Source organism: Melanotaenia boesemani, chromosome 3 (genome assembly GCF_017639745.1).
Source record: "Melanotaenia boesemani isolate fMelBoe1 chromosome 3, fMelBoe1.pri, whole genome shotgun sequence".
NCBI lineage: Eukaryota > Metazoa > Chordata > Actinopteri > Atheriniformes > Melanotaeniidae > Melanotaenia > Melanotaenia boesemani.
Window position 1 is genome coordinate 21,764,612 of NC_055684.1, and position 13,261 is coordinate 21,777,872.

A 13,261-nucleotide genomic window follows, 5' to 3' on the forward strand; every position below is an offset into this window, starting at 1 on the left:
ACCTGCAGAGTGTGTGATGAGTTTTACAACATGTAATAAGAGACTCTGAATGAGGCAAACTGAAAATAAGCAGAGAAACAAAAACAAAAAATGTGAAGACATCTTACAAAAATGAATGGGTTATGAAAAATTGAATGTGGATTTCTTTTTACACAATAGCAAAGAAAACATCTCATTAATTTAAAACAAGGATGTGCAGACTGAGTAATTTCATCATTAGGCACAGGTTTACTTTAAGGTCACAGAACCTGTTGGATGACTTCACAGTGTGTTTCACTACACTGGCTTTTTGTAGTTTTATTCTCTAACCTGCCACAACGGAGAGATCTGTATCCTCTTTATCCTGTCACTTGAATGTCAATCAGATTCTTCTGAAGCTGTCAACTCTCCTGTCAAAACAATCACAAATGAAGAACATCAGCACATAGAAATTTACTGATTCATGCTTACTGAAAGTGGCTGCTTTACGAGAACAAATTTCCTCCATGAACACAGATTTAAAAGGACAAAAGGTAAGGGTGAAAAGAACAAGAGTGGGTGAAAAATCAATTTGGTGCCAAGTTTTCTGATAAATTACAGCCTCCTGGCAGGTACAAAGTATTTCCAAAGAAACCATTGTTGACACACTGATGTTTAGGCACCTGTGTCATACTGTGTGTAGTCAGAGATGGAATACACAAGGAAAACAACCAGAACTAGGATGTATTTCAAATATAGAGTAAGATCAATGTGTGGGACACTCACAGTTACAGTTTAAATATTTTTTATTTGTTTGTTTATTTTCTTTTTTAAATATGATGAGATAAAACAACCTCTATAAAGATAATTTCATCATACACTGATTTGTGAAGTATTTCATTCACTGGGTTAACCAAAAATAAAACCACATGGATATCGTTACAAGATATTTTATTTATGTAAATTTTAGATTAAATGTATTCTTATTTTCTGTATAGTCCTTGATTTTACCCAGACTATTAAAAGGAAGGTTGTAAGGGAAATGGTTCTGGATAGGAAGTTGAGAATTAAAAGATTGACATCAAAAAATTTATTACTTTAGACTGCAGGCTAAACAAGTTCTGACTCGTCCAATAAAACCTGGAATAGACTTCAATCTCAAGCAATGTTAACATCATAAAACTGATACTGGAAATTCAGTATTGCACATGAAGGGTTAGTGGTTAAAATTAAGTTACAATCAATGGTGTTTTCAATCAGTAGGATGACAGTCAGGTGTGATTTGCCCTTCTGCTTTATCTAAAGAACTGGAATCTATCAAAGGTAGAGCTTAACATATTTGTGGAAGTTAAAGAAGACGGATTCCTGAGGGCCTTAGAAGAGTTGATGCAGGAATAACTTCCAGTCTTTTTCTGCACTTTTTTCACAGCATTAATCCCAGGCCTTGTATTGTTTTTTTTGTTTTGTTTTGTGTGTGTGTGTGTGTGTGTGTGTGTGTGTGTGTGTGTGTGTGTGTGTGTCTATCTTGTCCTCTTACCCCTCAATCAGCTGAAGCAGATCAACCTCCCTGAGTTAGATTCAGTTGGTTATTTTTTTCCCATTAAAAGGAAGTTCTTCCTGTCAAGTGCTCTCCTGTACATGCTTTGATTTTAAGATTTAGTTAGATTTGTTTATTTGCTTAGTTAGACTATTTTTAACAACTTGCTTTTAAAAAAAATACTTTAGAAAACAAAACAAAACAAAACAACAACAAAACCAATCATCAAAAATAACATTGCTGCAAGATCATGCAGATAAACAGGAAGGCTGTTGGGGAAAAAACTTTTGAATAGTTGAGACAAAAAAAAGATCCTATATCTTAAAAGAAAACACCTCATTCTAGTGAAAAAAAAAAAAAAGCTGTAACCGTAACACACAAGCTGTAACCTGTAAAACACAGTCATGGTATTGTCAGGATTTGGCCTTGATATGTTGCATCTGGGCCAGGAGAGTTTGCAATCATTTATGTAACAACTAATTCTGAATTATATCTAGAAAATATAAAGGAAAACAAACAAACAAAACAAAAACTGTAAAAAACAAGACAACCACTACAAGAATGGCAGCTGAACTAAGTTATGGTTAAACCTAAATATTTATTTGGAATAATTTAGACAATGTCCCAAATCTGAGTCTACAGAAATGTTGTAGAATAACCTGAGACAAGCAGCTCATATGAGAAAACACACCTGCAGGCCAGAACTAAAGCTGTTCTATACCGATGGGGTAATGTTCTACAAAACTAATGTGACAGGTTAAGCAGTAATTACTGGAAACAGTTTGAGTTATTTTTGCACAAGGAGTTCACATCACATACTGGAAGAAAAATTTCAGATATACTATGCTACTCACATGTCTCTAACATTTCATTATGTAGTGTTTTCCTGTGATTGAACTCTCTTTACCTTTAGGACTCATGAAAACACAATAATGCATAAGGTCATTATTCAGATCATTCAGAGTGACACTTTTCATTGTTATTATTATCATACATTTCAGAAATGCAACCATATTTGTGGATTATTGACTATTTTGTTCCATATCAACTCTTTTCATTCTCTTTCTGCCCAATTTTGTTTTTCCTCTCCTTCTTTCTGCCTCTGGGTCATTCCATTCTGGCAAAGCTGCAGCTAACTGCCTGACCTCTAACCTCGCTGACAACACACCGACAGAGATAGATGACAGTCATGAATTACAAGGGCACCAAGGTTTTACAGCGGCAGAGACTCCTAGCTAAAGCATTGAGCTAGGACAAAAAAAGGAATGACAAAGTTTAAGAATTCACTGTCACTGGTGTCAACAAAACCTGCAAGTTATACATAAAGTCATGAGTTTATGATTCTCTTTTACATGTAGTACTTTCCAGGGATCAATACTGAAAGCAACAGCTGTGCAGCGTCCTTTTGACTCGAACCACAGCACTTCTTTATGTGCACACATTCACTTCCACAAAAAGACAAAAAACTGTGTGTGACAGCCAAGGCACTTCCTGGTTCAGGGTGAGGCCTGGGAGGAGGGCGGCCAAGGCCATGGGAACTACAGGACACCGGAGGGAAGATGAGCACAGCTCAACAGAGATGTGGAGAGCCAAGGTCTGAAACCAAAGCTAAAACAAACCCAGCAGGGCCACAGGGGGCCAGAAGGCCACAGGGCCAGTCCCACCAGCTTTACCTGGGTCCCAGGGTTCTGCTAGACCACTGCTTCTTTCACGGATATCAAATTTTTGCCTTTGTCCTGTGTATTGTGCTTAAAGTTGAAACACCATTTGATACAGTTAAAAGTGATCCACAGAGTTGATTCAGACTTACCTGTTTAACTTTCCATGTTAGTTAAGAAAAGATGACTCAACTGAATCAATTGTAGAATCACATGTTAGCTGACCATGTCCGAAGGCAAATGAGAATACCTGTGCAGGCAGGAGAACATTTTCCAACAATCTTTGATTAAACCCATTTTTACTGTTTTGTTGATCTATACAGAGGTAGCTGTACTAATTTAAATACTTATATAAAATCCAAATTTTAAGGGGATATATTATGATTACAGAAAGCACACACACACATAACATGGGGGCTTTTTTTGGTAGACTCCTCAGTCCCAATGAAATGCCATGCAGTTAAGATTTGCAGGGGGAAAATACACAACACAGAGCAGAATTTTCCACCTTCCGTCACTTTATTTCTTCTTATTTTCAAGTTCAAATCATGCTGCGTTTATTGCACAACATAGTAATTTTAAATTTTTGTGATCTTTTCTTTGGCTCTGTTTCAACAGCAAATTCTCTTTAGAATTATATAGTTCACTTAGAAAAAAAAGAGCTTTTCAAATATGTTAGTACAATGTTTTATTTCCAGTATAGGAAACCCAACTTCTATTTCTTCAATATTTTCCCAGTCAGAGATTGGAAGTTTGATTTTGTCACTGAATGCACTACCTTAAGCCATTAAAAACAGAAATTTTGGTTAAGAATAGCTTGTTTAGGCAACATTTCTTAACCACTAAAAACACACTACAGAATGAACTTCCGTGTTTAGCCAAGGTCTTGGAGAAGCTAGTGCTCAAACAGCTAAACTGCTTCCTTGACTCAAACCACATTCTATCTGACCTGTAGTCTGGCTTTCGGCCTGGCCATGGATGTATAACAGCCACCGCGAAGGTCCTGGATGATGTCATAACAGCACTAGACTCCAAGCAGGTCTGCTTAGCCACCTTTATTGACCTTGCCAAGGCATTTGATTCAGTTGACCATAAGATCCTTCTACAAAGGCTCTCCAGTATTGGTCTGTCCATCTCTTGCTGTGACTGGTTCTCCAGCTTCTATTCTGACCGTGCCCAGTTAGTGAAAGCAGAAAATATCATGTCAGAACCACTCATTATTTCCAAAGGTGTGCCTCAAGGGTCTATTTTGGGCCCCAATGACATAGATAAAGCTGCTGGCAGCTCTCGGATCCACCTGTATGCCGATGACACCATTCTGTATTCAGTCGGCCCCTCCCCACAAGCTGCTGCAGCTGTTCATCAACTCAGCCCCACTTCAGCAGAGCAGTCCTTCCACAACCTTCACCTTCGCCTCAACTCCAGTAAAACAAAGTGCATCCTTTTTAGTAGGAAAACTAGCGCTGACACCCTACCAATACTCACCTGCCTAGACGGCACGGCTTTGGATTATGTCAACTCCTATAAGTACCTGGGCATCTGGCTGGATTCATCTCTGTCATTCGTCACCCACATCAATAATCTCCAAGCCAAAATAAAAGCCAGATTAGAGTTTCTTTTCCGTAATAAAGCCTCTTTCACTCACGCAACCAAATGCACTTTAGTCAAATTGACTTTACTCCCAATTTTTGACTATGGCGACATCATTTATAAAATGGCATCAAGCGCAGCCCTTAAAAAATTAGACACTCTCTACCGCTCAGCCATACGCTTTGCCACAAACGCCCCTTTCCACACCCACCACTGTGATCTCTATAAATTGGTGGGCTGGCCCTCCCTTCACACTCGGCGACTCCATCATTGGTTTCTTTTTATTTACAAGTCAATCTTACACAAGACACCTTTCTATCTCTCATCTCTTCTCCACCTCGCTCGCAGCACTTATCACACCAGGTCAACCGAATTTATTAAGCTCATCATTCCCAAAACCGCCACTGTTTTCGGCCGTAACGCCTTCCACTTTGCCGCTGCAAATGACTGGAATACACTGCAGAACACTCTCAAACTTCCACCTCTGATATCTGTTTCTCTGTTTAGACAGAGACTTCAACAGATTATTGTAGATACTATTTCCTGCTGACGATGCTGACTCTCCCTTAGATACAAACATTTCTCCACTACTTTTTCTTTCACATAGATCTGTCTTATATACTGTGTTCTACTCCCTTTCCCCCTTTCATTTTTATATATTTGTACTTGCTCTGCGCTTTTTTTAATTTGTATTGTATTGTTGCATTGTGGTCCTGTGTATGCACAGTTGTATGTTTGTATGTATGTACGTTATTTATTCTTGCTGGGGCCTCGTGGCCGGGTCATGTTTGTAAATGAGAACTGGTTCTCAAACATTTTTTTACCTGGTTAAATAAAGGTAAGAGATGAACCAACAGCAAAGCCTGTTTTGTGGAACCAATATGTGATGTGACAGTGAGTTTTAGAAACCTGCATGCCTGCTGGAACACAGCTTGTGTGAATGTCAGACCAAACAAGGTAATCACTACTTCTTTTAAAACTTTAGTCCGAAGAGCAGATTTTAGGTTCTTACATTTCTTAGTGACATTGATTTGTTCAAGCCAAATATATTCCTAAAAATTAAAGTAAACAAACAGGAAAATAACAAATTTTCCCAAATTAAAAAAAAAAAAAAAAAAAAAAAAAAGATACTTATACTCACAATTCAGACCAGACTCTCTTTCTTAAAAGGCATGCATTTGCTCATCTTTGACATTGTGCCATAATTCAACTGAAAACTGACTTTACACAGTTTTGTGAGATGGAGGAATTGAATGTCAACACCAGTAAGGTGTAGGAGAGGCTGCATCAGATGCACTTGTTTCAAGCAAACTGATGCTATGAGTTTATAAGTGTTCATAATCTGGGTTTTGGGGTTATCAGTATCCACAGCAGACTGTTCATATATGAACTAGAAAAATGAAAGATCCTCTTTGAAAGATGTGGTTTGCACGGAGCACAAAGGAGACAGGGCATGATACAAAGACTAGACTGTGGAAACTACAAATATTCTGTTTACAACATGTAAAGTGTGCTAAATGAAGGTTTGTACTTAGCCATAAAAAGGAGTACGTTTGTGTTAATAACAGTAAATTAGGTGAGGGCTGTTCACAAAATCGATGAGTGAATGGAAAGTAACATACAGGATAGCAAAAACAGGTGTATTGTGGCTGAGTAAACACCACATCAAGCCCAGTGCATCTGATTAAATATTTGTGTCCTCACATTATGAATTTTCATAAGTTATACATGATCAGAAATGAACAGCAGAAATGTTCATTTCTGCAGTTCGTGTCTAAAAGTGGCTTGTAATGAAAAAGTATGACTGTGACTCCCAGAAGAGCATTTGGTGAAAATATGATACCAGAGCTCATAAAGTTTAGTTAGTCTTATCACCACTGATCAATCCTAGATTTACATGTTCATAAAAAAAAGTTCCCGCAATTCAGTATCCGGTTCTTCTACTTTTAACAAGGGTATTGTAACTGTCTTATGTTGGTGTGATAGGCAAGTGTTTTTGTCAGTATTTGAGCCGTGCCATTGTTTGTCTTGATGCAACAAAGAAGATTCCTGCAGCACGCTGCAGTGACCCTCTAATGATATGACCTTTACTGAAACCCTGGGACTCATTGGTCTGTAATCATGCCATATGGGACCCCACCTGGAGCCCTTAATTTGCACAGTCTGCATAAGTGCCTGGGGGTTGAATCACGGTTGCACACAAACCTCTCTTCTCAGTTGCTGATAAAAGACACAGAACAAGAGGCAACTATCTGGGTCTGCGTGACACTGACAGGATTTTTTGTGAGGGGAAGTGGTGCCATCTGCCAGCAACTGATCTCTTTAAACACTTCTTACACAAAGCTGATACCTCAGTAAGAGCAGCTGGAATAAAGAGCCAAAACATTAGACATGGAGACTTCACCAACTGCAAAACTAACTCACAGACACAAGCAGAGGCTGCATGAACCAAGCTTGATTATTCATAGAAACGTTAAGAAACCCAATTCAGTGAAATATAAATTGTCCCTTTAAGATGTACGGGAGGTGTCACTGCAACATATTTGGAGGTCTGTTCATACATAATTTAAAACCACTGACTTCTGTCACCATGCCCACATAAAAATAAAAATATTCTCATTTAACAACAGATAAGAAAAAAACTAATAAAAAAAATAAAGCAACAGTTTAATTCTGACGCTGGATAAAACTGCAAAACTCAACAGAAACTTGTCATTTTGTTGTTGACTCCAAACATGCAGACTCTGACATTTGCTGAGGCAGAAAAAAAACAAAGATGTAGGCCCTCTCCATCCTTGGATTGCCTGCTTACTAAAAGTGTGTTCTTTTTGCCAGAGCGTATATATTCCCAGCATATTCTAACTGATCTAAATGACTAGGTAAGTTGAGAGACCAGCTGAAGATCTGTGCGGCTAACTGATAGAGCCAAAAACACACATTCATCCAAACACACCTGACTAATCCTCATCATATAAGTAAATGAACAGTGAAGTCGTACATCAACAGATAGAGCTCCTTTGATAGAAGTAGAAGTTTTTTTTTTCCTTTTACAACAGGGTCCAAATAATCTCTGGCAGCAGTGAACCTGTTGTCGACTCTGTCTGCACTCTGTAACTTTACCTCCAGACTTGATGGCCTTTCCTTTTCACTTGAGTAACTCCTGCAACAAGACTGCTTTAATGCCAGAAGCCCCCCTGTGTCTCTCAGTAATCAAAACCTTCTTATTTGACAATGCCAGCGTCTTTATGTCCCTGCTTCTCCAGCAATCGCTTTTTGCTCCTTTCTAAATTACTTCTCAGAAAACACCACATTCTTTTCCTGCTTCCCAATTCTTTCTTTCATTCCTCCACACTTGGGTTCACTGCTTGCATTCAAGGGCTAACAGTAATAATATCCATAACAGTTTCTTTCTATAATATTGCTAAATCCAATAGGGACCACCTACCCAAGGCTCAGACTCCCATCTCCCCCAGAATCAGTGCCCCGGGACGGGGGTCACAGAGAGGGACAGCTGGCAGACCTCCCAGCAGCCAGGAGGAGCGGGTGTGGGGTTAGAGGACTAGGCTGACCCCAGTCAGATGGTGGTCTGGCTCCCAGGTAAAAAAAAAACAAAACATCTGGTCCAATGATGGGAGGGTGGTCACACAGGCACTCACACATCCAGAAGTGACACATGCCTGACTGCATGAGTGCGCCTGCCTTCTTTAATGAACTCTCTCTCTCTCACACACACACACATACACACACTCTCAGACTTGCTACTTTATTAGTCATTAAGATGAAAAGATTTGTCCTCCACCCGTCTCCTCCGCACATGATGGCAAGTGGCCGCCCTGGATGCTAACAGCTGGCCAGACAGAACTCACTGGTAAGTGACGCTCAAACTGAGGTCCAATTACCTTTTACTGGTAGATTTGGTGTGTAAGTATGTGTGTGTATGAGGGGGATGTAGAGAACAAGATAAAAGTAAAGTTATTTTTGTTGAGATATTGGGATGGAAGACAAATGAGCTGATGTTAACCGAGGGAAAAATGGACAAGCTTCACCAAGAAAACGCAATCCCGAAGAAAATTTCTGACACCTAAAATAATATTCCAAGAACCACAGAGGATTATTAAATTCTCTTTTTCTCTGGAGAGTAGCCACTGAATACACAAAAAATGAAATAGAGTCAGTGAAAGCTTTGCTGCGATGTGTGTGGTTTTACCATTCTCAAGATGAGATAAGGACTGCAGAGATAGCCAGAGAGACAGCTGCTGTCTGCTGACAGTGCATGGGTTTATTACACACACACACACACACACACACACACACACACACACACACACACACACACACACACACACACACACACACACACACATACACACACACACATCACCATGGGGCCTCCCCAAGAGCTCTCATGGGACTTCAGGGAATTAAAAATTAAGGAAGGGTAGGAGAGGGGAACATACTTAGAGAAAAGTTTGATAATTTATGTGCATCAAACTCTTTAAGAGCCAACCAACTTCTAATACTGACCTTATAATACACGAGACAATAGCCAAAGTGCAGTTTTATACGCAGACCTGCAACACATTCTTGCAACACAGAGGGTATATTCAAACACCAGTGGGTTGAATTTAACTAACTAAGCCGTATATGCGTGTGGATGGTAAAATATAGCTTTAGAGAACAGCAGGTAGATCTTCTATTTATTGAAATCTTTGTCTTAATTCAGATAAATGAAACAGTCTTTGTTCAACAGCATCCTATATATTACTCAACCTTTAACTAAGGACTTCTGCACAGGATAAGTAAAAGAGGTTTGTGCATTTGCTGTTTATGCAGACAGCTGCACATGTCATGAGAGATTCTTCTGAAGTCGTATAAAGTTTAGAAACAGTTGTTCCATGAGCTGAAACCTTAAACTTTAAACTCATCCAACAAAATTAAACTTGTGATTTTATTAGGACAAAGCTTGACTTAACATTATGAAGTAACTTGCTTTAAGTTCTTAGCAAGAGTTTTTTTCTCTTTTTTTTCACTTGCATTCCTCTTTTTTCCTCTTTACGCAATGCAACCAACTTAAGAAGGTGTATGGAGACAGTCAAATATTAAAATAAAGAAGGAAAGAACACAACACAAGGCGGTGTGTAAATGAATACTACTGTTGTAAAACAGATATGTAGTCAAGTAAGACTAACATGACTGCAACAAAATGACTGAATGCAATCCCTCAAGGGCAGAAAATGAAAGACTTTTAGGCTCAACCTGACTGCCCAGTTTTAACCATGAATTCAGGTTATATGTGACTGTATGACTCAGTGAGACAGAGGCAGGATGAGGTGGAAGAGAGAGACATACAGAAGCTGAGAGACATCAAGAACCGAGCAGCTGTTAAGAAATATAATGAAATTGGTGCAGATAAAGTCAGGAAGAGCAGAACTTCCTATGAAAATATTTATCATTCCAGAAACGTTTGGCTACAGAGGGGTTTGGAATTAATTTGTGTTTTCTTAAGAGGGGGTGCCTTGCGCTACAGGATGGGGAATTCTCCACAAGCTGGGGCTTTTTGGGCTGCTGCTTATTCACAATTTATTAGAGCAAGTAATAAGAACCATGAATGTGGAGGGGAGAGAGGGAGAAAGACCGAGAGGGTCTAGGGTCAGCTACAGAGTGGGAGTCTAGAAATGGGGCCTAATGTTATTAGGAGTCTAACCACAGTGTTAAATCAAATATGCTTCAGCACACACCTTTGGTATGTAGTCTGAGCACACCTCTGGACCGCCTACATCCGATCCTTGGACATTATTTGTAAGGGTTAAAATACAGGATATTTGGCAAAATTTACAGTCCATCAAGAACCTAAAGGTGATAAAAAATAAATAAATAAAAATAAAAATTCTTTGGCTGGTCATTACTCCATTACTCCTATTGGTTAATTTCAAATAATTAAGCTGAAGAGGAAATGCAGATTAAAAACGTGAATGTCATTTTTGAAAATTTATTTGAATGTATCACAGCAATTTATCACTAAACTAAATTTACTCTGTAACAAAAACACTTGCAACCAAATAACTTTTTTTAATTTCTTAATCAGTTTGCATGTTTTACCACAAACATCTAAAACAGGAAAATATCCAGTTCCTGTGTATAATTTAACTGCATTTATTTTTACCATTCCACCAAAATGAGGGGGCCCCATTAATTGTTGCTCCTCTCGCTTTTACAGCGGAGAGAAATGTTTGAATGGGGCTTAAATGACTGGCAAAACACAGAGACTGACTCTAGTCTGGAGCAATGAAGGGGTCCTTGAAAATATGAATACCAGCCTTTGAAAAATGCTTAGCAAGGTTCCCCTAATTTCGTTTAATGAGGGTCCCTGCGTGGCCGTTGAAGGGGTGTCAGTGATTTAAGTGTAATCTTCTGTAGTTTGGTTGGAGTAGAAAGAGCTGCACTGATTCAACCAGCACGAGAAAAAACAAGAGCTCAATTAAAAGACAAGCACTTCACACACTCCTACCTCTGATCTTTAAACGCCTCATTGAGACAAAAATAAAATCTCTTTCTAGATGGCCATTTGTGAGCTTTTCTGAATTAGTAAATAATAACAACCAATAATGACTCATATTTTACTCAAATAAATGCTGTAATTAATACAAATCTATATTTTATTAATAATAATAATAATAATAATATAATAATAAGAATATAGTCTTTATTTGTTTATGTTAGCCTTAGCTATGTTCAACAGGCCATTCCGTCTGTGTCAGATATTTCAGAATTTCTATTTCATATTTAAATGGTAAAATTTAAATATGGTCAAAACTATTTTGTTTTCCGAAAACCCAAATTGCACCGCATAACTCTACATAACTTTAAATTCAACTTTAATTAATTTTAAAATACTGTCATGGTCTAACAGATCAAATATGGGCCACATGACTATATATATATATATATATATATATATATATATATATATATATATATATTATTTTGCCTGATTAGACAAAAGGAAATATACAACTTAATTAAAGGATAAGAGATCATTTTTATGATCTTGATAAATTCCGTGTTATGTCCTACGAGGATTAGCCAATGCAGGTCACTCAGAAGCGACACGAGTCTGTCTTTACAGGCTGTCGTAAACTCACGGGGTTGTGATCACGTCCATATGATGCTTTATAAAAGACTAACTAAATTATTCATTTTATTCAGAAAATAATGTATTTTACACTTACCATTATAATGAACCTAATGCAGGAAAAAAAAATCCGGTTATCACAACAGTTGGTTCTCCATGCCTAGAAAAGATTTTTTTTCAAGAGTCCCCGCAAATCAGCGCCGAAAGGAGCGCTCCTGCTGTCTCTGGTGAGGAAGAAAAGAAGAAGCCGCTCTCGGTGGAGAGTCTCTCTCTCTACACAAGCGGTTCACCCGCATCGATCTCACACTTCTGCTTCTCTGCAGCTTCAGGAGATGTGTTTACTTTCCCGGCGGTGGGGAAGTGATGTTAAGTAAATGAGGGAAGATTTCTGGTTCCTCCTCCTCCTCCTCCTCTTTCTGAAAGCAGGGCGCGTTGCAGAGCACGCAGACTGAACTCGTGTGTTTGTGCGTGCGCGTGCCCCCTTTATCTCAACCACTCCTCGTTAAGCCTCAGGAGCAGTGCTTCCCTTCTCGGCTTTTTCTCTGTATGTCCACTTCAGATCTTTGTTTGGTTGAGGGCTTTTCTCCGCGTCTGTTTACACAGCGACACTGAAAGTATTCAGCATGCCTGCGTGGTGCTGCAGGCTCTCTGTATGCACCGCAGATATGAAGATTCCCCTGATTGTGGCTGCTGACAGGTTTATCAGTTTACCTTAGCTACGTTTAAGTGGAAATTCATTGTTTTCATTCCCCTTTGTCAGTATGCTCGTGGCTGATACCATGATATCAACTATGTTTAAATCATAGCCCAACAACAGGGAAATTCGCAGTTAAAGAGTCACAGAAGCTTCATTTTGTCTACACACAAGGAGAAAAATCATTCAGAAAATCATTTAAGTGGTTGGAGAACAATGAAGCAGCCAAGCTGTATGTTTAATCAAAACGAATACTTCTAAACTCAAACAAAAAAGTCACAGTAGATTTCCCAAAAATGGTTTTTCCTCAGAAAGTGTGGATCTGATATACTTTTGTTGTTTTTATTGTCATGTGTTCAAGCACAGAAAGCAAAGTTACAGATGGGTACAATTACTTTATAATGTTTCAATAATCACAAAAAGAATTTGATATTGATCAGAATAGCCTCCTTGTAAACATGTTTCTAAATTTTTAAACCAGTCTGTTCTTCTGTTAGAATATTTTTTTGTTTTAGTAGAACTGTAAAAAAAGAAAGAAAAGAACTTAGATATTCCCATCTATACCAGGCATCACTTCATTTTTTTTTAACTTTATTCTTAAATTCTAGAGAATTTTGTTTTGTGTTTATGGAAAAAATGACATATCTTTCAAGGTTATCAAAACAGATCATGTGGATGTGGATTCTTAACAG

The 13,261-nt window shown here is 38.4% G+C and overlaps 1 protein-coding gene across 1 annotated transcript in view; it reads right to left on the reverse strand.

The window, feature by feature from the left end:
• eya2 (EYA transcriptional coactivator and phosphatase 2) overlaps positions 1–12,295 on the reverse strand; it is a 28,284-nt gene extending 15,989 nt beyond the window's left edge. Inside the window, exons 1-3 of the mRNA XM_041981102.1 lie at positions 11,973–12,295; positions 310–389; positions 3–59 (exon numbers count right to left, since the gene is read on the reverse strand). The gene's annotated coding sequence lies outside the window, so the exon portion shown is untranslated. The remainder of the gene's footprint in view (positions 1–2; positions 60–309; positions 390–11,972) is intronic.
• Positions 12,296–13,261: the final 966 nt, after the last annotated feature.